Source organism: Hyla sarda, chromosome 7 (genome assembly GCF_029499605.1).
Source record: "Hyla sarda isolate aHylSar1 chromosome 7, aHylSar1.hap1, whole genome shotgun sequence".
Classification (NCBI taxonomy): domain Eukaryota; kingdom Metazoa; phylum Chordata; class Amphibia; order Anura; family Hylidae; genus Hyla; species Hyla sarda.
In genome coordinates, this window is record NC_079195.1 from 117,701,430 (window position 1) to 117,728,317 (window position 26,888).

Here is a 26,888-nt window from a genome sequence, read left to right on the forward strand (position 1 = left end):
TACAGGAACCGTATTTAACAAAACGTGGTGTGAACCCAGCCTAAAAGGGTTTTTCCCACATTAGACATTCATGACATATCTTGTTTATATTCCATTAATGTCTGATACATGGTAGACCCAATATTGCTTCCTGACCAGTTCTTGAAGAGAAGGAGACTAAATTGAGTTACAGAAACAGCTGGCCATCTTGGTTTGCAGATAGGGCGACACTACCTTTCACACATTTATGGCATAGCATATAATGTGGATATGCCATGAATATCATAAGTTACATAGTGGGGGAGATTTATCAAAACCTGTCCAGAGGAAAAGTTGCCCAGTTGCCCATAGCAACCAATCAGCTCGCTTCTTTCATTTTTAACAAGGCCTCTGAAAAATTAAAGAAGCAATCAGATTGGTTGCTATGGGCAACTTTTCCTTTGCACTGGTTTTGATGTTTAAAAAAAAGGCATGTCCATCAAGTTCAACCAAGGGTAAGGAGATGTGAATAAAAGAGGTAAACTACTCTTTCACAGATGCAAAAATGTTGCTTTTTATGTTAATTTACTAGCTGAGTAACCGGCGCTGCCCGTTTTTTCCTACCTTATCCTTGTGAGGAAGAAAAAGCAACATAGGAGGAAGCTTTCGTCATCATATCCTGTCCTCATATCCCGACCCCAAATCCCATCTCCATATCCTGACCTCATATCCTGTCCTCATATCCCGTCCTCATAACCCAACCTCATATCCCGACACATATAGCGTCCTCATATCCTGTCCTCATATCTCGTCCCCATATCCTATCCCCATATCCCGACCACATATCCCGACACATAGTTATGCTGGAACATACATTTCCCATAGATTTGCATGGGACTTTAAACAAAAGCCCCGACCCTCGCAAATGAGGGAAGTTTAGGGTTAAATTTACTATCCTATATTTTTTGTGGACAAATAAGTAATATGTGACCAAGTATTATCAAAATATCTCCAGCCATTTGGAAGTTATGCATATATTTCCCATAGACTTGTATGGGACTTTAAACAAAAACCCTGACCCTCGCAAATAGGGGGTGGGTAAGGGTTAAATTACCTATCCTATGTTTGTTGTTGACATATAAGTAACATGTGTGCCAAGTTTCATGTTAAGATCTTTAACCGTTTGGAAGTGATGCTGGAACATATACACATACATACACACATACAAACACATACATACACACATGCACTGCTCAAAAAAATAAAGGGAACACTAAGATAACACATCCTAGATCTGAATTAATTCATTAATTGTATGAAATACTTTCATCTTCACATAGTTGAATGTGCTGACAACAAAATCACACAAAAATTTTCAATGGAAATCAAATTTATCAACCAATGGAGGTCTGGATATGGAGTCACACTCAAAATCAAAGTGGAAAACCACTTTCATGTCTGTCTTGGACTGTGTTCACATGCAGCTATTGGATTGGATGTGTGTGAACAGTTTTATGTTTCCTGGTCATGGAATAGTTAATACCCTTTTGCTTGCTAGCCAATGGCTCCTTGGTCAGCCCAGTCTAGCCTCTGGGCTGCTGACAGACTTCACTATATCCTGACTTGCTAAGATGCTGGACATGCTGCATGGAGGTCTTGGTGAAACACTCTTTGTTTGAGCTTTTAACCCCTTAATGACCGTGGACGTAAATGTACGTCCTGGCTTGGCGGTACTTTGCGCACCAGGGCATACATTTACGTCCTGTATATGACTGCGAGCATCGGAGCGGTGCTCGCGTCATACACGGCAGGTTCCGGCTGCTACGAGCTCATAGCAGCCAGGGACCCACCGGTAATGGTCTACATCCGCGATCGCGTGGATGTCCACCATTAACCCCTCAGATGCTGTGATCAGTACAGATCACGGCATCTGCGGCAATGCAAATGTTAAAATAGATGATCGGATCGCCCGCAGCGCTGCCGCGGCGATCTGATCATCTGTAATGGTGGACGGAGGTCCCTCACCTGCCTCTGTCCATCTCCTGGCGTCTTCTGCTCTGGTCTGAGATCGAGCAGAGCAGAAGATGACCGATAATACTGATTAGTGCTATGCTCTATGCATAGCACTGAACAGTATTAGCAATTAAATGTTTGCTATAGATAGTCCCCTATGGGGACATAAAAAGTGTAAAAAAAAAGGTGAAAAATTTTAAAATAAAAAGTAAAAAAGAGTGAAAAATCCCCTCCCCTAATAAAAATGAAAATTGTCCCTTTTTCCCATTTTACCTCCAAAAAGCGTAATTTTTTTAATAAACATATCTGGTATCGCTGCGTGTGTAAATGTCTGAACTATCAAAATATTATGTTAATGATCTCGTACAAAGAACGGCGTAAACGTAAAAAGAAAAAAATCCAAAAATGCTGCTTTTTTGTCACATTTTATTCCCCCCCCCCCCCCCCCCCAATTTTTTTTTTAATTATCCAAAAGATTTATATATTCAAATGTGGTATCGATAAAGAGTACAGATGATGGCACAAAAAATTAGCCCCATACCGTCACGCCCCCTCCCATAGACTTGCATTGAAGGGACGGGGCGCGACATCACACGGGGGCAGAGTCCTGACATTACGGACTTCCGTTCCTGTGGTCGCGACCCAGACCCTCCAGGGCTTCTGGACAAGAAACAGGTGGGTGCCGCATGCAATATTGCGGGGGTTCATAAGATGTCTAGGGTGGGAGTACCCCTTTAAGATCTCTGTGATATTTATGCATTTAAAGAGTACCTGTCATCAAACCATATTTTCTAAACTAATTCAGATTATATTCCATAACTACTCCTAACACCCCTCCTGCCCTTATAAAAATGTTTCTGAGCTTTAAAAAGCTCTGTATCATAACTTTCCTCTTGCTCACATTGTGTGAGCACCCGGCAGGAGAAAGTGGGTGTTCCCCAGCAGATGCAGCATCACTGAAGCCTGCGAGAGCCGTGCCTCGCCATGCCAAGCACACATTTCCTGAGTTTTGTCTCCTGCCAGTCCGGGAGGAGACCAAACTAACTGTTTGACTTGCGCAGGGAACTGAAAAGAGCCACCTAGTGGCCATTTTTTCAATCACATTAAAAACATATGAAGGCTGAGAATTTTAACAGCAAGTAAATAGCAAAGTATCTTATAATTACATAAGGAACAATATATTAAAAGTTTAGTTTGGTGACAGGTACTCTTCAAGATTTCTGATAAATCTAAACCAGCAAAAATAAATGGTGAATACTTTATTGCATTTCATGAAACCAGTGTTGTATATTCTCTATTGCTGATGTACTGCATTTGACAGTTCTTATGAGGACATTTGATCATCATGTGATCAGTGCAAACTCTACATAGGGAGGACCTGGGGACATGGGTTTTATGTAAATATTGCATTTCAAACATTTCATTAGCATCAAATATGTTTGTAAACGACAATGAAATGATTGGCGGTAGTTCCCATTAATGAAGTTGTTGCATTAGTTGCTCCGGCTATAATCTACTGCGTCAACTAACACACACCCTCTGATTTAATTTTTGGTGAATGTGTGTGAGACAGCTGTCATGGTGAGATCTCTGTGATTAATAGCTATCCTTTCTCTCTGCCGGGCAATGCTAATATGGGCATGCTGTAGGCGTTAGCTTAACCGCACTAGTCCTGTCAGTAAATCATCTCTCAGTTACATCTTCTGATTCAGATCCTCAGCTGACAGCAGAAGACAGGCTGTGCCTTGCTGGTCCCATGTGCAAACCTCCTGGACAACAGCTTGTAAAATCTAGGAAATCATGACAAAGGAGTTAATGTCTGCTTGCCTTTTGTCTCTTTCCATCTCTTGTCCAAGACACTAAAAGTACACAATGAGATTCATCAACGTCAGCTGCTTTCTTCACATCAGCAAATTTCTGGCCGTTATTGGGTAAAAATCCATTAAGAGAATCCGAAGAGTGCAATATTGCATAGATGCATGTTTTTTTTTATTTTATTTTTTTATCTCTGATACACTGAAGCCACTAGAAGAAAACTATAGATAAAAGAGTGTAGTAATAAATATGAGATTCAGAATAAAAAGTTCAGAAAACAAATATTTTTCACAAGGTATGAAATGCTGTTTTATGGTTATGGGGTTTTACGGTTAAATGTATTTATATTTAAAAGGGTTTTCTAGGAAAAATTGAATGCTGGCTTACTCTTTGGATAGGCAACCAATATTTGATCAGTGGGATGCCGGCAGTGGGATGCAATAACACAAAAAGGTCCATACACAGTGTAGATAGCCATGGCTTCCAGCTCTATACATTGTGTTTACATCCGAGCACCATGGTTTTGGCATCCCACCGATTAGCTTTAAATGGCCTATTGTTCCATTTTGCTTGAAAAACCCCTCTATCATACTTTGTAAATATTTAGAAAGGTTGCCTAAGGACGACAACCCCATAATAGACAGGACGGGGCAGAGGTCATTAACTCACCCTAGGTTGCTATCAGTGCATCTTGCCATACATTTCACCATTACATTACAGTATTACTAGTATTACATGCCTGCTATTAAAATGAATGACTGACCATGGATGGATGTGCAAGATTAATTACAGCTTACAGATGTCCATTTTGGCTCACAGAACCCCCCTCTATGATGCCTCTACACCCAATATGGCATCTGAACAGGGGTTAACAGGAAATATTACTTTGGGTTTGTAAAAAAGGCCTCCAGTCCTGGCATAAGTCAATTTCTGAGATTTCAAAAATAGAGTATAACTGTATTTAAACACAGAAATACAGAATACAAACATGCAGTACATATTGTGTACTACAAAAGTGTAATAATGTATACTTTTTTTGTTTTGTTTTGTTTTTCAATGATAGAGAATAAATATATGATTGTCTCCCAATATATATATATATATATATATATATATATATATATACATATACACACATTATAATATATATCATTAAGAAATACCATAACATTAGCAAATAAGGTGTATTGTTGGAGTGTCCTCTGGTCACCCATAGAGGATAAAATGTCTGACCGCGGGGGTCCCGCCACTGGGGACCCCCACAATCTTGCATTCAGCACCCACCTCTGTGAGCTGCACACCATGCTGCCAGCTCAGAATCTGCCGGGTGACGACCACGGGGCCGGAGTATCGTGATGTCACGTCTCCGCCTCCGTGTGACGTCACACCACGCCCCCGCTATGCAAGTCTATGGGAGGGGGCGTCACGGCGTGCAGCACCCAGAGGTGGGATATATTGCATAAACCCTATAACACTATAACAACTAGGGAAACTTCTGGATAGCCTTAGTGTAGTGTCCCAGTACCATTTTCCAGATATTCTCTTTAAGTGTCTGAATTTGTACCTTAGTATCTTATGTAACTTGCTGTCTTTTTAGTAAATTTCTAGCTTTGCATACACTGGAGTATTAAGAATATGCAGAGGTCAATATTCCACTGTTTACTGCCACTACTGGCAGATTGGGCTGTAGAGATGCATGGAACATTGGTCCCATGACTCCTCTCATCTAGTTTCTATGCAGAATCTACTAGAAGGTCTAAGAAAGGAGTCTCCCAAGTACACCCCTCTCTGCCCAGAGGACTGAACCAGTCTAGTCTGGCTTAGACTAGAGTGCAAACACAGCCTGACTGCTCCCTACTAGGTAACGTGAGAAGGAGAAGAAGGTTTAGGCCTAGTCAGTAACCAGTTTCGAGTTAAAGCCTGCTACAAGTAAGAATCAAACCTCAAATCTAACCTGAGTCAAATCTGGATCATATCATCTTGATCATTGCAGGACTAAACAATAATGTCTCTAGTCCTTTTTGAGAGGGCATTCATTTTTAAAATCCTGTAATATACATAAAAAATAATAATAATAACATTGAAATAGTTAATACTATTTTACAAACATTTGAGCATTTCTCATCTACATCTCCCATAACTCCACCAATACCAATCTGCTCATATGTCTGGCATTTACCATCTTTAAAACTCAAATGGATAAGGCTTTCGTTTGCCAATAAATACCTGTTTCTTAGGTACCAAACAGTTGACTGTTAAAGAGTAGAACTTCCTATTCAATATAATGTACACATCTTAGTTATAGCTCCTGAAGGTTCCTACATTTTCCCGTTCACAGCATGGGGCCTATTTATTCACTGTTACGAACCCTGTGTTGTTTCTTTATTGTGTCTTAATGAAACACTGTGTATTCTGGGCTTTTAATTCTTACCATCTATTATGTTTAGACAACTCATTAACAATCATTTGTTATCATTAGACTTCAATTTTAAGCTCCTTTTCCCAGGGGAAGCAATGCCGTTCTTTTCAACATATTTGCATCATAAACAATTATTTAAACCCTGTGTGCTATCTATTATTCCCCCATTTGTACGGTTAGGATAGAAGTGCTGAATATTTTTATGGATTTTTTTGCCTGATTTATTCTGGAAAACACGGAGGCTCCGTAGTGTAAATCTCAACTTGGAATCCTATAGTTTGTAAAGTTTGCTAATCAATCTTTCTGATAATTACTGGAAGACAGGGGATATAGCAGTGACAATAAGAATAGTCACAAGGGACATATGGAACGGAGTACATAATGAAATGATTAAGTTCTTTTACTTGATGCCTCTTGGGGTTTCAGATATTGACATGCAGAATGTGAATCTCTTAGTAATATGCAAACGATTGCTATTAGTGAATATCTATATGGGTATCACAATTTATGTAACAGCTAGAATATTGTTCTACATTTACACAGTGCAATCACAATAAATAAGGCAAATTATGTTGTATGCCTCCTGAAATCTAATGTTCACAGCTCTATTGGAATACATGGATTTCTTACAAGGGCCTTTAACAAAATGTAACCAAATTGTGCTGTCAACAATGATGAACTCAATGGCCGCATGAAGGATCCAGTGACTGTTCATGTGACCCGGCCTGCTCGATTGATCAAGCCTTATGAAGGCTCCGCTAGTAATCTGCAACTTGTTGGCCCTTCTAGAAGAGCCCTTTTCTTTACGTTTCTTAATTTAGCCAATTGGAGTCTGTGCCTGAGCTGCTGACAGTGCTGAAGGATTGGTAATGCTAATGCAGTTCGTGTCCAGACTAGCACAAAAAACTTTGCTGAGCTCTTCAGGCTGGGTACCACAATTATACTTAGCCTTTCTTTGGGATTCTAGTATCCCCCCCCCCCCCTCCTCCCATCAATCTGCACTCAATACCATATAATGACACTTGGAATTTAGCTCTTGGAGTCTCACATTTCTCTTGATCATCTTGTAGATACTACATTTCTAAACCTTGATCGGAGTTACCTGTGGGTAATTCAGTTGGACATGAAATGGAAAGGCAAACCACCTTCTGCTTTAGGTCTCATAGCTGACAATGCAGATCAGAGCAAAACCAAGCCATGAAATGGGGCCAAAGATCTGGAGAAGAATACCTTTTTTTTTTTTTTTTTTGCTGCACCAAAAGTTCCTAAGAGCACAGTGGCCTCTATAATTCTCAAATGGAAGAAGTCAGGAACAACCAGGCTCTTCTTAGAGGTAGCCACCCCAACAAATAAAGTAATCGGGGGGAAAAGGCCTAGCTAAAACAGATTATTAAAAACCCAATGGTCACTCTGGCTGAGCTCAAAAGTTCCTGTCTGCAGATGGGAGGAACTTCTAGATGGTCAACCATTACTGTAGCACTCCACCAATCTGACTTAAAAGTCCACCTTGGGTTTGAAAGCTCCTAAAAGACTTTCAGACAGTAAGAAACAAGATTCTTTAGTCTGATGAAACCGCTATGTAAGTTTTTGGCCTCAATTCTAAGCATCAAGTCTGAGGGAAATTGTATACTTTTCACTACCTGCAAAATACCACACTTACAGTAAAGTGGTAGTGGGAGCATAATGCTGTGTTTTCTAGCTGCCAGGACAGGGAGGCTGGCCAGGTTTGAGGGAAAACTGGGTGAAACAAAGTACAGAAATATTCTTAATGAAAACCTGATCCAAAGTGCCCTGGATCTCAGATTTGGGCCATTGGTTCATCTTCCAGCTAGGCAATGACCCCCACACACACACAGCTGAGACAATACAGGAGTAGATAAGAGACAACTAACCCGACCAGAGCACTGACTTGAACTCAGTTAAACATCTCTGAAAAGACCTGAAAGTGGCTTTCACCGATGGTTCCCATCCAATCTACCAGAGTTTGAGAGGATCCACAGAGAAGAATGGCTGAAAATCTCCAAATCCAGATGTGCAAACCTTGTGAAACCATACCCTAGTAGAAGATTTTAACCATTGCAAAAGGTGCTTCCACTAAGTACTGAGTTAAGGGTCTGAAAACTTATGTTAAAGCAATATTTTTGCCTTCCTTTTCAATAAATTAGCAAAGATGTCTAACAATATGTTTCCACTTTGGGTATTGAGTATAGAAACTTCTGTGAAAACTTGACAAAATATATATTTTTTACATAAAGCCCCAAGATGACAAAATGTGAAAAAGTGAAAAAATCTAAAAACGTATCAAATTCACTGGAGTCTCTTATCCCTATAGTCAAAATTGAGTTTTGCAACTCAAGTAGGGGATTGAAACTAATAAGAATAGGTCATTTAATAGAGAGAGCAACAATCTAAAACTCTGTGGGGGAGATTTATCAAAACCTGTGCAAAGGAAAAGTCGACCAGTTGCCCACAGCAACCAATCAGATCACTTCTTTCATTTTGCAGAGGCCTTGTTAAAAATGAAAGAAGTGAACTGATTAGTTGCTATGGGCAATGGGCAACTGGACAACTTTTCCTCTGGACAGGTTTTGATAAATCTCCCCCTGTAATTCTATTTTTCCCTCTTCTTATTATCTTTTCCCTTGTCCTTTTCTGTTCTCTTTCCACTACACTACTTTGGGGAGTGCCTTTCTGGGCTGTCTAGAAGATAGGGGGGGATGATTTGGCACAGGGGGCACAAAGTAGTGCGGGGAGATCAGAGTGGGGCGCATGATGTGGCTGGCAGGAGACCAAACTCAGAAAGTGCGGTCTCGCCATAGGCAGTGAAGAGCACTCGCTCTCCCTGTTTCATACACAGACAGAGAGTGAGTGCTATTCACTGCCTATTGCCAGACTGCACTTCCTGGGACCAGACCACAAAACATTAATTTTACCTGCTGTATCATATGCAAAAAAATAATTTTGATGACAGTGCCCATTTAAGTATTATTCATATGTACAATATACCGTATTTTTCACCGTATAAGACGCACTTTTTATTCCCCAAAACTGGGGGGGAAAAGTTGGTGCGTCTTATACGGCGAATACACACCTATCGCGGCGGTTCCTGCGGCCATCAACGGCCGGAACCCGCGGCTAATACAGGACATCACGATCGCGGTGATGCCCTGTAATAACCCTTCAGACGCGGCTATCAAAGCTGACCGCCGCGTCTGAAGCATAAATAACACTAACCCGGCTGTTCAGTCGGGCTGTTTGGGACCGTTGCGGTGAAATCGCAGCGTCCCGAACAGCTTACAGGACACCGGGAGGGAGCTTACCTGTCTCCTCGGTGTCTGCTCCATGCCGGGATCCCCTGCATGGCCGGCGCTCTCCTTCGACGTCATCACGTCGTCGCGCACGCCGTCCCGTCATCCAATAGGAGCGGCGTGCGTAGCGACGTGATGACGGCGACGGAGAGCGTGGATCCCGGGGAAGAAGACGTCCGGAGCATCGGGGACACCATGGGGACACGGCGACAGCGATGGAGCGACATCCAGGGCAGCGGTGACGGGTCTGGAGCGGCGGGGACACGTGAGTACTACCTCCTATAATTCAGTGGTCTTCAACCTGCGGACCTCCAGATGTTGCAAAACTAGCATGCTGGGAGTTGTAGTTTTGCAATATCTGGAGGTCTGCAGGTTGAAGATCACTGTTGGGTGCAGAATCTTTTTTTTCTAGATTTTGCACCTTTAAAATAGGGTGTGTCTTATATGCCGGTGCGTCCTATAGGGCGAAAAATACGGTATACAATGGAAGTGCTCCGAATAGCACATATAATAATCATTAGGAAAAGAACCCAAAGGGGCAGAAGAAGGAGACAAAAGGCAATGTACCGACCAACAGAGGAAGAGAAAAACAGTCACATGACGATTGTGAACAATCTGGTTGTAAATCTCACAGACATTCCTCTCACTGAAGAAGCCATATCAGTCTTAAATGGGTTATGGGTTTTTTATATATCAACTGGTTGCAGAAAGTTAAACAGATTTGTAAATTACTTCTATTAAAAAATCTTAAACCTGTCAGTACTTGTGAGCTGATGAAGTTGGGTTGTTCTTTTCTGTCTAAGTGCTCTCTAATGACACCTGTCTTGGGAACTGTCCCGATAAGAAGCAAATCCCCATAGCAAACCTCTTCTACTCTGTGCAGTTCTCAAGACAAGCAGAGAGGTCAGCAGAGAGCACTGTTGCCAGAAAGAAAAGAACAACTCAACTTTGGCAGTTGATAATTTTTAATATTTTTAGAATTTTTTTTATAGAAGTAATTTACAAATCTGTTTAACTTTCTGGAGCCAGTTGATATAAAAAAAAAAGTTTTTTCCTGGAATACCCCTTTAAGTAAAGGGTTAAACTTTCGTTTGACTAAACAGTTTAACAGTATCACCTTTGAAATTCACTTTTTCAGGGCCCTGCGGAAATTAAACCTAACAAAATTTTCAGGGCCCTGCAGAAATTAAACCTAACAAAATGTTTTCTACCATTAAAAGCAGCACAAAACCAAAATGTCTGTAGAATATGAGGGTGAAAAAAGATGTAAGATCGGGCCCTTAGGTTTTAGACCAGAGCTAGATTCTAGTGGCACAGAAGACTGATGTCTTCTTGATCTAATGGAGCTAGCTGCAGACACTAAGCCACCACAAAGTAAGCTAGAAGAAGGCAACACATTCACTGATAAATCAGCCGATTGTGTAGACTTTGTTGCAGAGTCAGTGGAGTTTATACTGTCAAATAACTGTTTTCAATTTGAAGACACATGTACAAGCAATGACTAGGAACAGGGATGGGCACGCCCATCAGCTGTTCGTGTTCTTATATTTTTTTAGCATTATTTGAACAAAAATACATATTCACAATCACCAACCCGTTTGTTAAATTTATCAAAACTTTCCACCGATTTGTGGATGATATGTTTCTTTTCTGGGATGGGCCTGAGGATATATTTCTAGAGTTTGTTATTTATCTGAACAATGAAAACAAGTATTTCACATCGGTTTTTGGTCATAATTCACTAGACTTTCTAGATGTAAAGATAGAGATAAAAGAGGGTACGATAATAATTTCAGGATATATAAAGTCGATATCCAAGAATGCATTACTACACTACCAGTCGTCCGATGCAGATCGGGTGAAAACGAGCATCCGACTGAAGCTATTAACAACATAAATTATAACTATAATTTACAGGCCAATGAATTGACTGGATGGCTAATGGAAAGAGGGTATCCCATCAAAATGATTGAAAAAGCTAGAATTAAAGTAGATAAAATCCCAAGGAAAAACCTTTTAAAAAACAAAATGAAAAAATTCCTAAATAGAGTTGTTTTCTCCTTTGAAAACACAGCAATAAATGATTGCATTTGGAAAGTTATATGAAATAACTGGTTCCTATTAGAGTAAGACCCAGACCCCAAAGAAATAACCCAGCACCGTCCCATAATAAACTACAAAAAGAATACGACAGGTATGAATTACATCAAGAGCAGGAAACACAAGCAAGAACAATTGGGGAAAGACTGGTTATCTGAATTGAAACCTGAAGGTAACTTCCCTTTTTTTCTTTCTGCATACATAATTTGGGTAAGAGATCATTCACCCTAGGTGTGGAATGGATCAATGTTAACTAGTTACATGTAGATCCACCCACATAGTATACGCATTGATTTGTGAATGTGGTTTCTACTATGTCAGTAAAACGATTCAGCCACTTTTCCACAGTATCAGAGAGCATGATACGAACAGGAGTAGGTGCCCAGAGATTTATAGCTCACTGCTCGCAGGTACACAAAGGTAAAATGGGATGTCTCAAATTTGCTGCCATAGAACGAATACTCAATCCAGAGAAAAGTGCAAATAAAAATGAGGAGATGTTGGGAAGAGAATCCTATTGGATCCATCGTTTGGATGCAACCGGTCCTTTAGGCTTAAATGACCGGAATGAGCTAAGCGTCTTTTTATAGATATAGCATATGCAAGAAAATGCACCCAAGTGATTCTCATGTTCAGTGTCAAGGTATTCTTTTAAATCACATGGTGATGTGCACTTATAAGTATTTTAGTCTTTATTTATGGAGAAGTCATTGCATCTATTCTTTTTTCATACTGCGGTAATTGAGAGGAATTTCTGTCAGTTCCATCCATTTCTATGTTTCTATTGCTCCATTTTTCCACTTTTTCCTTTTCTCTTACGCTCTCATCCGCTCCACAATTTTGCTTTCTGATTCTCCTGTTCACTTACCTTGCTGTTGGATATAAATGTGTACCTTTGACCTGGAAGCATTTGGGGCCTGATGAAGCTCAGGTGAGCGACACGGTCCGTTGCCCTTGAATGCTACCCCCGACTGCTACTGCCCGGGTCCGTTCCTGTACCTGTCTGATGTTGTGTTGTATGTTGGGACACCAATAAAGATCTTCACTTTTGCAAGCTACCCGGTGAGTGCGAGTTCCATTCTACTTGTTACATAATCATTATAGAGTTGTAACAAAAATGCAAAAGTGTCCTGGTTTTACATTTTTTATTATTTGTATTTACACTGTATTATGTCCATATAATTCTTTGTATTAAAGGGGTACTCTGGTGGAAAACTTTTTTTTTTAAATCAACTGGTGCCAGAAAGTTAAACAGATTTGTAAATTACTTCTATTAAATCCTTAATCCTTCCAGTACTTATTAGCTGCTGAATACTACAGAGGAAATTATTTTCTTTTTGGAACACAGAGCTCTCTGCTGAATCATGAGCACAGTGCTCTTTGCTGACATCTCTCTCCATTTTAAGAACTGTCCAGAGTAGGAGAAAATCCCCATAGCAAACATATGCTGCTCTGGACAGTTCCTAAAATGGACAGAGATGTCCGCAGAGAGCACTATGCTCGTGATGTCAGCAGAGAGCTCTGTGTTCCAAAAAGAAAATAATTTCCTCTGCAGTATTCAGCAGCTAATAAGTACTGGAAGGATTAAGATTTTTTTTAATAGAAGTAATTTACAAATCTTATGTAAAGTAGAAATAGATAGTTATATAGAAATAAATAGATGCCTCCTGAGCTTCCCGCACTTATCCCTGCCCCATGGACGGACCTCAAGCCGATTAGTGAGTTGCCGGACCCCCATTTCTTTGTGACTAGCAGTAATTTACAAATCTGTTTAACTTTCTGGCACCAGTTGATTTAAAATAAAAAGTTTTCCACCGGAGTACCCCTTTAAATGTTAGTGTACTGGGTATCCTGTGCCCACGACCACGGCTCTACAAGTTAACCTGCTTTCATTGATCTACCTGTTATAAGAGTCCGGAGATGGGTCAGAGGTCACAATGACTAAGAGCTTTGTTATAAGCTGGAAACACATTGGGAGAAGTGCGGTCTGAGTCTATGTCTTACTATTTAACCCACGAAAATAAAAAGAACACAAGTTTGATTCAGACTAAAGCTTTTCTACTTCTTGTGCTGCAACAGTGTGCCGACCGAGGACTGTTCTGTGCTTGGCTAAAGACTGTGATACACGGATGAGCTGGTTCTTTTTCTTTCTATACACAATTGTTCCTCTTCCCTTTTGTTAATAATAGCACTGATGCCAGATTTGCACAAGCCGAGCCTGGCAAAGTAAAACATTTCTTCAAGATGATTTTACCCTAAAGTTACAAGCAAAACCAGGTTCGCAGGACTCGGGTCGCTTATCTCTAGTCCATAATAACAGCTTACGGTATTTTGTAAAACACCTTTTTTCACCGAGTCTAAGAGACCCTTTCAATAATTTTTGTCAAGAAAATGTTTATGACGGTTTCATTTTTTTTTTATGTGGCAAAAAATTTGCAGAGGAAAATAAAAACACAAACATGCTGTTGGGGTTCCACTTTTGGAATCCCTTGATGAATGGTCTTAGGCCTTAATGCATAGTTTAAGGCTGCTTGTTTGACACTGATATATAATTTCATTGCAATCTAGAATATCTGCCCCGTGCAACAATCGGGAGGTTCTACTTTCTAGTCTAGCCTGTGGATATAAATCAATCCTTGCAGGGACAGTGAATGCTGAATATTTGCTTTAGATATGAATAATGCTATAATTGCCTATTTACATACATATTAATGTATGTATGTACAGCTATGCTGTAAATAATGAGTATACTTGTGGCCGGAGTAACATTTTCTGTTTGCATAAATCAATAGGCAGGCACCTTAAATGGAATCTAAGAAGTGAAGTATATAATTCATAGGAGAACTTGTACTAATTTGTTAATAATACTGAATAGTATTCTATGATCACAAAGCCTATGCATGACACTGGACATCACTGGAGCGTGGATTAATAACATTGTCCCTTACATTTTATACACCAATTAGTCTACTAGTCTTTCATTTATGGCAGAATTATTGTCACCATCCTTTTATTAGCCTTGACAAGTCCTTTTTATTATTATCACTCCCATTATCTGTCTTGCTTTCATAATTATTTCATTTCACAGATGACTTTACATTATATATATATATATATATATATATATATATATATATATATATATATACAAACCTAGTCAGTGTTGTAACATGAAGCTCATGACAACAAAGTGCAATGTCCTGGAAGGGTCCCCATCTACTATGTGTCATTTATGATTTTGGTGTCTTCCTATGAAACAGAAAGGCACATGAGGCTTCTTTGTGAATGAAACCTCTGCAGCCCCCCCCCCCCCCCCAGCTCCGTCCGCCAACTGCCCCATAGCTGTTTCCCTGAACCTAGTCTAGCATTGTCCTTATGTCTGTGGTACATACCTTGTATGTCCCTTAGTCTATGTAAACCTGGGTAGTTACTTCCCCTTGTATCTATGAGTAAGGCTCAATAGGGTGGAAACATGTCAGAGAAGGAGGAGTTCACCTATGTTGTGTCCGTCTTGCATGACACTTTTGTACATGAACTTGAAAAGAAAAAAATAAAGTGTATTTTTAAATTGCCAGTGCCATCAACTTCTAGTTCAATTCTGTTTCTGGACGACGGGAGAGAGCCAAGTCCTACAAGCATGGGAGAGGTGAGCGGTACATGGAATTTTCTTTGTTTATGTTTATACTAGAGATGAGAGAATTTTTGAAAAATTAAATTTGGCCGATTCACTGAATTTTCCCCAAAATTTGTTTTGGTCCGAATTTATCTGTGCCAAATCGCTATTAACCCCTTAACCCCTTAAGGACCGAGCCCTTTTTCACCTTAAGGACCAGAGCATTTTTTGAACATCTGACCACTGTCACTTTAAACATTAATAACTCTGGAATGCTTTCAGTTATCATTCTGATTCCGAGATTGTTTTTTTGTGACATATTCTACTTTAACTTAGTGGTAAAATTTTATGGTAACTTGCATCCTTTCTTGGTTAAAAATCCCCAAATTTGATGAAAAAAATGAAAATTTTGAATTTTTCTAACTTTGAAGCTCTCTGCTTGTAAGGAAAATGGATATTCAAAATAATTTTTTTGGGTTCACATATACAATATGTCTACTTTATGTTTGCATCATAAAATTTATGAGTTTTTACTTTTGGAAAACACCAGAGGGCTTCAAAGTTCAGCAGCAATTTTGAAATTTTTCACAAAATTTTCAAACTTGCTATTTTTCATGAACCAGTTCAGGTTTGAAGTGGATTTGAAGGGTCTTCATATTAGAAATACCCCATAAAAGACCCCATTATAAAACTACACCCCCAAAGTATTCAAAATGACATTCAGTAAGTGTATTAACCCTTTAGGTGTTTCACAGGAATAGCAGCAAAGTGAAGGAGAAAATTCAAAATCTTCATTTTTTACACTCGCATGTTCTTGTATACCCAATTTTTTAGTTTTTGCAAGGGGTAAAAAGGAGAAAATTTTTACTTGTATTTGAAACCCAATTTCTCTCGAGTAAGCACATACCTCATATGTCTATGTTAATTGTTCAGTGGGCGCAGTAGAGGGCTCAGAAGGGAAGGAGCGACAAATGGTTTTTGGGGGCATGTCACCTTTAGGAAGCCCTATGGTGCCAGGACGGCAAAAAAAAACACATGGCATACCATTTTGGAAACTAGACCCCTCAGGGAATGTAACAATGGGTAAAGTGAACCTTAATACCCCACAGGTGTTTCACGACTTTTGCATATGTAAAAAAAAAAATTTTTTTTTTACCTAAAATGCTTTGTTTCCCAAAAATTGTACATTTTTAAAAAGGGTAATAGCAGAAAATACCCCCCAAAATTTGAAACCCAATTTCTCCTGATTCAGAAAACACCCCATATGGGGGTGAAAATTGCTCTGCTGGCGCACTACAGGTCTCAGAAGAGAAGGAGTCACATTTGGCTTTTTGATAGCAAATTTTGCTCTGGGGGCATGCCGCATTTAGGAAGCCCCTATGGTGCCAGAACAGCAAAAAAAAACACATGGCATACCATTTTGGAAACTAGACCCCTCGGGGAACGTAACAAGGGGTAATGTGAACCTTAATACCCTACAGGTGTTTCACGACTTTTGCATATGTAAAAAAAAAAATTTTTTTTTACCTAATATGCTTGATTTCCCAAAATTTTTACATTTTTAAAAAGGGTAATAGCAGAAAATACCCCCCCAAAATTTGAAGCCCAATTTCTCCCGATTCAGAAAACACCCCATATGGGGGTGAAAAGTGCTCTGCTGGTGCACTACAGGTCTCAGAAGAGAAGGAGTCACATTTGGCTTTTTGAAAGAAAATTTTGCTCTGGGGGCATGCCGCATTTAGGAAGCCCCTATGGTGCCAGAACAGCAAAAAAAACACATGGCATACCATTTTGGAAACTAGACCCCTCGGGGAACGTAACAAGGGGTTAAGTGAACCTTTATACCCCACAGGTGTTTCATGACTTTTGTATATGTAAAAAAAAAATCAGAGCGATCGTGAGGTGGCACCAGTGCCACCTCACCCCTGCTGGCTCTGGCTGTTCGGGGCCGTCTCTGACGGCCCCGATCAGCCAGTAATTCCGGGTCATCGGGTCACTGGAGACCCGATTGACCCGGAATCCGCCGCATATCGCTGGACTGAATTGTCCAGCGATCTGCGGCAATCGCCGACATGGGGGGACATAATGACCCCCCTGGGCGATATGCCAGGATGCCTGCTGAACGATTTCAGCAGGCATCCGGCCCCGGCTCCCCTCCGGCTAGCGGTGGGGGCCGGAAATGCTCAGGGCGTATCCATACGCCTTCGGTCCTTAAGGACTTGGAAACGGGGGCGTATGCATACGCCCTATGTCCTTAAGGGGTTAAGGACCAGGGGGTTTTCCGTTTTTGCACTTTCATTTTTTCCTCCTTACCTTTAAAAAATCATAAAACTATCCATATTGCACCTAAAAGTCCATATGATGGCTTATTTTTTGCACCATCAATTCTACTCTGTAACGATATCAGTCATTTTAACCAAAAATGTAGGCCGAAAGGAAAAAAAATCATTGTGCAACAAAATTGAAGAAAGAACACCATTTTGTAAATTTTGGGGGCTTCCGTTTCTACGCAGTACATTTTTCGGTAAAAATAACACCTTATCTTTATTCTATAGGTCCATAAGAATATAATGATACCCTACTTATATAGGTTTGATTTTGTCCTACTTCTGGAAAAAATCATATCTACATGCAGGAAAATTTGTACATTTTAAAATTGTCATCTTCTGACCGCTATAACTTTTTTATTTTTTAGCGTACAGGCCGGTATGAGGGCTAATTTTTTGCGACGTGATCTGAAGTTTTTAGCGGTACCATTTTTGTATTGATCAGACTTTTTGATCGCTTTTATTCATTTTTTCATGATGTGAAAGGTGGTCAAAAATACACTATTTTGGACTTTTGAATTTTTTTGCGTGTACATCATTGACCGTGCGGTTTAATTAATGATATATTCTTATAATTTGGACATTTCTGCACGCGGCGATACCACATATGTTTATTTTTATTAACACAGTTTTTTTTTAATGGGAAAAGGGGGTGATTCAAACTTTTATTAGGGAAGGGGTTAAATGATCTTCATTCACTTTTTTTTCTGACGCTTGACTTTTCATGCCTGGATCTCAGGCGGTGAGCAGTCATTCGGCGATCGGACAACAGGAGGAAGGTAAGAGGACCCTCCTGCTGTCCTACAGCTGACCGGGATGCAGCGATTTCACTGCAGCGATCCTGAACAGCTCCCTGAGCTAACCGGCATTGGTTTACTTTCACTTTAGATGCTGCGTTCAACTTTGAACGCCATGTCTAAAGGGTAAATAGCACGCAGCATGGTGATCAGTGCTGCACGCTATTAGCCATGGGTCCGTTGTTAGAGGCCGGGCCCGACCCGCTATGACGGCCTCGTGTTATAGAAATGGAAAGGGCCCAGGAGGTACTGGCACGTCCTTGGTCCTTAAGGGGTTAAAAACGGCTATTTCTGGCCTACAGGGAGCCTCAATAGGGGAGAAGAACACTTTGCCTTGTTGTAACACGCATAGGGTGTGTTCTGGGTTAGTGAAATAATACTGTTATTCAGTATGACATGCAGATCAGAGACGTTGCTATTAGAATCACTGTCGCAGAGCAGTGCAATGACAGAGCTTGGTGGTGGCATCAGTATGAGGAGATCATTTAGTGGCTTAATGGCACAGCGTGGAGGTGGCGGAAGCATGAGGAGACCATATAGTGGCTGAATGACACAGCGTGGAGGTGGTGGCAGCATGAGGAGAGCATATAGTGGCTGAATGACACAGCCTGGAGTTGACGGCAGCATTAGGAGACCACATAGTGGCTGAATGACACAGCCTGTTGTTGGCGACAACATATAGTGGCTGAATGACACAGCCTGGAGTTTGCGGCAGCATGAGTAGAACATATAGTTCCTGAATGACAGCCTGGAGTTGGCGGCAGCATTAGCATAGTGGCTGAATGACACAGCCTGGAGTTGGTGGCAGCATATAGTGGCTGAATGACACAGCATGGAGTTTGTGGCAGCATGAAGAGAACATATAGTGGCTGAATGACACAGCCTGGAGGTGGCGGAAGAATGAGGAGACCATCTAGTGGTTGAATGGCACAGCGTGGAGGTGGTGGCACCATGGGGAGAACATATAATGGCTGAATGACACAGCCGGGAGTTGGGGGCAGCATGAGGAGACCACACAGTGGCTGAATGACACAGCCTGGAGTTGGCGGAAGCATATAGTAACTGAATGACACAGCTTGGAGTTTGCAGCAGCATGAGGAGAAACTATAGTGGCTGAATGACATAGCATGGAGGTGGCGCAAGCATGAGGAGACCATATAGTGCCTGAATGACACAGAGTGGAGCTGGCGGCAGCATGAGGAGACCATATAGTTGCTGAATGACACAGCGTGGAGGTGGCAGCAGCATGAGGAGAGCATATAGTGGCTGAATGACACAGCCTGGAGGTGGCATCAGCATGAGGAGAACATATGGTGGCAGAATGAGACCACCTGGAGCTGGCATCAGCACAAGGAGAATATATGGTGGCAGAATGAGACAGCCTGGAGGTGGCAGCAGCAGCATAAAGAGTCCTGAAAGTGACCCGGTGACAGAGTGGTGCAGTGGGTGGTAATACCAGTACTCGGTGACAAAGGTGGGTGAAAAAAGGAGAACTTGGCATCAGATGTGTGGCATCAGGAAGGTGACAGGATCAGAATAGTAGCTGAGGCAGGTAGTCAGAAGAAAACAATCTTTGTAAAAGTGTTAGTGTACAAGTTTTGGAAGTGTGCAAGATATGCATTAGGTAAAACTTAACTTTTAATAACATGCTTAGGATAAAATATATGGATCCCCATTTTATTTTAAATCAAACAAAAGGAAAGGTGTGCAAAAAAAAAAAAACACCATGTGCTCCTACACCACCAAGTATTGATGTGATGCAAAGACCTCTAAAAGGTAGAAGGGAACAACGTATGGTCCATTGTAACTGGTGGGGGTAAAAACTTCCCCTGTAAGGCCCTACGCTCACATTATTAATTCCCTTCTTGGCAAGTGTTACTCACCCTAAAAAGGGCGGCCCCACACAGGAATCTCTCTCTCTCAATTTACACATAAAAACCCAGGGAAATGGCAATGTTTGTAGGGGGAAATAGGAAGAGGTTCCTGTGTGGAGCTGCCCTTTTTAGGGCGAGTAACACTTGCCGAGAAAGGAATTAATAATGCGAGAGTAAGGCCTTACAGGGAAGTTTTTACTCCCACCAGTTACAATGGACCATTCGTTGCTCCCTTCCACCTGTTCTTTGCATCACATCAATACTTGATGGTGTAGGTGGCACATGGTGATTTTTGCACACCTTTCCTTTTGTTTGAAAAATTTTGGGGTACCTATATTTTATACTAAGAATATTATTAAAAGTTACGTTTTACGTAATGCATATCCTCAATACTTGCTTGTGGTCTGATGCGGAGGAATGTCTGTAACTGGGGAACAGCGCCTTAAATATGTTTAGCACTATCCATATTTGTGAACTGTTGGTGTGGCACCATGGTCAATCTAGGTGGGTGGGTGGAAATCCTGGCTGATTCATGACTCATTCATCTTCACAAAGGTCAGCCTCTCCACATTTTTCGTGGACAGATGAGTTCTCCTTGGGGTTACTATGGCCCCCGCTGCACTAAACAACTGCTCTGATGGCCCACTACTGGCAGGACAGATTTTCCAGGGCAAACTCTGCTAGTTGCGTCCACAAATCAAGTTTGGATGCCCAGAAGTCCAGCGAATCTTTAAGGTGTGTTGGCATGGTCATGTAAAGGTATGTCACCACCTGCTGGTTCAGGTCCTGCTCCAGGTCTACCTGCTGCTGATTAGTTGCTTCACTTTGTGGGTGAAGAAAGCTACTCATCAGGGTCTATAGACTCAGGCTGCTGCTGATGGAGCTAGTACTGTTCCTGCCACCCCACCCCTCCCCAGCAGCCATGGCAGTGGAAGGTGAGTGCAGAGGGCCTCCCCAAGTCAGATCTGCAAGAAGATGGACGATGGCGCAGATAGGCATCGGCCAACCGACTACGTAGGATGTCTCTGTAGTAGTTCACTTTGTTCTCCTACTCAGTGGGAGTAAAAAAGGCCCCCATTTTTTGCCAGTATCGAGGGTCCAATAAGGTGGAGAGCCAGAAGTCCTCCTGCTGCTGAATGGTGACAATTCGGTGGTCACTACGCAAGAAAGTGAGCATGTATCGTGCCATTTGTGAAAGTTACTCGGAGGAACTCCCTGCCTCCATCTCCACTGCACACTGCCACGGTGTGTCTAGGTCCTCTGTCTCACCTTCCTCATAACCCTCTAGCTCCTCTAGCTCTCCTCCTCTCCTGTCCGCCCATCTCGAGAAACCTAAACTCTGCTCCACTGTGCCCCTCCCCCTCCTCCTCCAGTTCAACCCGCACAGGTCTCATGTGGCCGTGAGATGTAGGCGCCATGTTTACAGTGCCCTGACCAGCCATTGTTTTGAACACATGTTGTAGTAGATGAAGCAGTGGAATAACATTGTTCATCCTTAGACCTGGTGACTGACTAATAATGTTGCTTCATCAAAGGGCCTGAGCAAATGGTGGGACTCTCCACCTTGGCTCGGCACAAGCCTTCAGTTCTCTGAAAGGTGCACAGTCCACCACTTGAAAAGGGAGGGACTGCAGCACCAGCAACTTGGACAGAAGTACATTAAGCTTCTGTGCCGTTGGATGAGTGGACGCATACTGTTCTCTCTTGGACATGGCTTTGCTGATGAATTGCTGGCAGAATGACTGACTCGAAGTGGGAGGAGCAGGAGCATCTGGAGCGACAGAAGATGTGTATGACACACAGCTTCCTTCTGCTGAGGTGGTGGAGCCTTGACAGGCTGAAACAGGGAGCAGCATGCCACTGTTTGATGCAGCAGGCTGGACCACCACATCGGAGCCACAGTTCTCCCAGGCTGCATATGTTGATGCAGGGCCGTGGTGCCAACATTGGGACCCTGGCCAAACTTCACCTTCTGCTGACACATCTTACATGTGGCCAGGTCAACATCCTCCAGATGCTTGATGAAAGGCTGCCACACCGCCGAGTAGCTGATTTTCCCACGAACAGTCTGCACTAATTGACTGCTACTGCCACCAACTCCAAGAACTCCTTTTCCACTACCTCCCGGGAAAGTAGGCTGCCGCGAAACAGTTCATCTACTCCGGGCACGTTTGACTCCAGACTTTCCACTTCTGCCACCATGCTGACTGCCAACCAGCTGCTGCCTCACGGGCAAACTGCAGCCCTCTTCTTCTGATGATGATGAAGCCCCTTCTGCACCCAGCTCCCAAGTGCGATCGGCTTCATCATAATCGAGTTTGTGTCTGCACATCACTGATATCCCCCTGCTTCAGGAGCCTGAACGCTCACAATACCACCTCCCACGCCACTCTCCTCATCACTACTTGCCTGCCTAGCGGAGGAAGCGGCAGATGTCTCCTCCACTTCTTGGCTGGGCAATAGCTGCTGACTGTTCTCTAGTATATCATCCTCACTAAATAGTGGAGCTGAACCCACACCATAAGATACTTCTGTGGGGGAGGGAACAGCATAGGACAGAGGCAATGGGAGGAAAGGGACTGCTCCCAGGCCATGCCAACTGAGGGTTGTGTCTGAGGAACCCACCGACTGTTGACTGGGAGTGTCAGATGTCACTTGTGATGAAGTGGATGACCATGTTAACCAATCGATGACGGCAGATGGGTTGCTGGTTGAGACACAACCACTAGCTGATACCGGGAGCTCAGGCCTCTCGCTGCGACTCCTGCTACCACTTGCCCCTAGTCTGCTGCGACCTCTGCCTAATGAATTTAGGCCTCTTCTACTCCTCTGTGTTCATCCTGGCACTTCTCTGCTTGACATACTTAGTGCGTATATGAGGGGAGTACAATATGCTGCACTACGCTTAAAACAGTATTTGTCTACAACACCAGCAGGTTTGTATGTTTAGCTGGCCGACATAGGAAGGAGGTGAGGGTGGGCTACGGACCCTTCTCGCGCTACAAGCGCTTTGTGAGGCCGCTGATGTCCCAGGTAAGGGGGTGTGTTTTAAAAGTATCCCACCGGAAGAGTTTCCTTGGGAACAGGTACACAACTAAACAGGTGTGATTCAAACATCATAAAAACAATCTAGACAAAACTCATGTTTTTACATCTAGCAAATTAATACACAGTTTACATCCTCAGTGAAAGAGGGTTCACAGGTCAAGAGGGTTCGTTTTTGGAAAGTGCAACCAATACCGTTAGTGCAATAACGCACCCATTTCATTACGGTCATTCAGACCTAGTGGACCGGTCGTATTCCAAAACGCCTCTTTTTTCAATAGTTGGTGATCCCTATCTCCGAACTTTACAGGCTTGTCTATTCTTTCTATGGCTCCGAAGCGAATTGTGTCAGGCGATCCTCCATGTGTTTGTGTCATGTGGTTGATAAATCTAGATGCTCCCACTCCCGTTCTGAGAGCGAAAGTGCTCTCTCACCCGGTGAAAAAGCGGTCAAATGGTTTTAACTATGTAGTAGAAACCGCAGCCACATATAAGTGCATATCCTACATGGGTTGAGCGACAAGTAACAAATTGCGACACCTAAATATTGTGTTCACCTAGCTTCATGAAGTTACTTTTAATGTTATGTTTGCAAAAGGAACATGTACCACAGCAAAAATTCCCTTGTGGTTTGGTTCAATCTAGCCAATTCATGTTCGATGTTGCACTTTCCAAAAATGAACCCTCTTGACCTGTTATGCCTGCCTCTTTCACTGAGGGTGTAAACTGTGTATTAATTTGCTAGATGTAAAAAGATTGTTTTTATGATGTTTGAATCCCACCTGTTTAGTTGTGTACTTGTTCCCAAGGAAACTCTTCCGGTGGGATACTTTTAAAACACACCCCCTTACCTGGGATGTCAGCGGCCTCACGAAGCGCTTGTAGTGCGAGACGGGTCCGTAGCCCACGCTCACCTCCTTCCTATGTTGTCCCCCTGCACTGTATATCTTTGATGTGGACCTTGAATAAACTTCATGGATAAAGCAGCTATTGCGGTGAGTGCACTTATTGTCTTTTCTATTCATTGGATTATATGGACTTGAAGCTCTTACATTTATAAGTTTGCACCACTGCTCGCTGCTATAATACCATGCTGCAGGCAAGTGTTCATTACATGCAACATCCTACAGGTGTATGCAGAAGCAGTGCCAGGCTGTCTTTCTCTCTTACCTTGCACTCTTAAAACAGTATTTGTCGATAACACCAGCAAGTATGTACTTTTGGCTGGCCTTTCACAGCATCTAGGCCCTTGAGACTTTAACAGGAACAAAATGGTGCACCACTTAGATGTACGCACAGGTTACACTTAATAATGGACAATATGCTTTTAGTGCTCTGTTCACACTAACTAGCTGGCTACTATTAGCTTTTCATTTGTTGTACACACCAGTGCTGCAGCACACAGTCTCTGTGTTCTACACCCAAAATTGCACTTTCTCTCTCAATCTCACTCACTTCCCTATCAATGTTTCTAGGCTGGATTTGGGTTTGAGGTGAATCGTTGCTGTAAAAAAGCAACACACTGCTCTGTCCCTCTCTGCAATAGAACGCTGATTTGACTGTGAGGTGAATCGCTGCTGTAAAAATGATTTTCTTTGCAACACACACTGCTCTCATTCGTTGCAAGTATAATTTTACTTGAAATTCGTAACGAATTTGGATATGTCACATTCGATTCACTCATCCCTAGTACATACCTCACACCAACTTCACAGCAACTTTCCTTCTATCCCCATGGAATAATGTTCTGCACAGAAAAAAAAAATCAAATGTATATTGAAAACTTCTGAAAATATTTTGTCATGGTATTACCACTGATTCAAATGTATCTAATTGTGAGTTGTCATAGACCAACACAAAATAGTCCATCATTTGAAAGAGGGAGGAAATACTGGATTTCAAATATTTAATATTCAAATATTTACAACTATATAGGGGTCAGGGCTTAGTTTGGACTGTGTTTTATTTGTTTGTTTTATGTTTACTTTTTTTGGATTATGTTTTATTTTTTAACTTCGATATATATGTACATTTTTTGTTTAACATTTTGTATCCCCTATAAGGTACTTTTTTAATCCCTTTCCAACCTCTTCGAATTTTGATTTGTGGTTTATGTTTTCTTCCTCCTCATCCATAACTTTTTTAATTTTCCACTGACAACGTTGTATAAGGGCTTATTTTTTTGTGTGACAAGATTTAATTTTCACTGGTGCACCTTATTTCATCACAATGTATTACAAAAAATATATGTAGGGCAAAATTGAAAAAAAACATTTTTCAACGTTCACAAAACTGATATGCAAACTTTATTCTGTGGATCAGTACGATTCTAATGATGTTAAACTATAATTTATGTTTCATTTTATGGTAAAAAAAAATTGTCACATTGTCATGTTCCGACCCCTATATAATTTTTCTATATTTCCACCTATGGAGCTATGTTAGGGTTTATTTTTGCTAAATGATGTGTAGTTTTTAACAGTACCACTTTTGTGTAGTTCTGGCTTTTTGATCACTTTTCATTTTCATTTTTCTGGTATGTGAAGCAACCAAAAATCTGACATTTTTTGGTTTACAACATTGACCTTCGAGAATGTAACAATTTAATAGTTCAGACAATTAAGGAAGTTTTATTTGTTATATATGTTTTTTTTTTATAGCATTTTAGTTGAAAAATTGTGCCAATGAGACCACTAGACACCAGGGATTAACAACATTTAATGTTTAAATGCTGCAAATGGTGTAGATTGCCGCATGTAACCATTTAACCGATGTCTGTCATTAACCATTTAACCGATGTCTGTCATTAACATCAGATATCTGCTGATAGCAATGGGCATCTGCTGGTTATGATGTGGACTTAGCTCACGAGCCTGTGGCATGTTCCTATCATCCGACCCATGACGTTCCAGAACGTCAAGGGTCAAGATGGGGTTATTGTTGCTAATTTCCCTTGTAACTGGCTAAGCTCCAATGAAAGAGAAAATACAGCCCCCTGAAATTGTCTGCAGAACTCATGTGAGTTTTCTAGGACCCAGAAACTCCTGAAAATATCTCATTAAGCATTGTACAGTGATTGGGAAGAAAAGGATGGCCATTTACAGCTGGATCTTAGCTCTAACAGCAGTACTCTGTATGACCATTTTAAAATTGCATCAAACTTTATACATATTAACTGGGAACAACCAAAATGTTTTAGCTATTGCATGATGAATTTCTGTCTTGAATAGATTACCATTAGGGACCATAGCAACATTCATATACAGTGGTATAAAATTAGGCCTTGAAAGTAAATGCTCTTATGAAGAAAATAGACCCATATAGCGTCCCACAAATGCATAGCCATAATACAGCAAAATAAAGTCCTTCAGCAGAATAACAGTGCTTGCAATTGAACTGATTTTTTGCGGCCATTGTTTACCAATTCCCCCTTCCATCCTCCCTAGCAAGGGCCACCTGATGATTTAGGGGATGAGTTTATTATCTACTTTAGTGGTCTGCATAGGTAATGATGGTACTTAATAAAGAAAAAGTCCTTTATGCATTGACATAGCCTGTCTGGTCCAACCGCACAAAAAAAGTTACTGTAGCACCAATTGTTCAATAAAACTGGCTATGA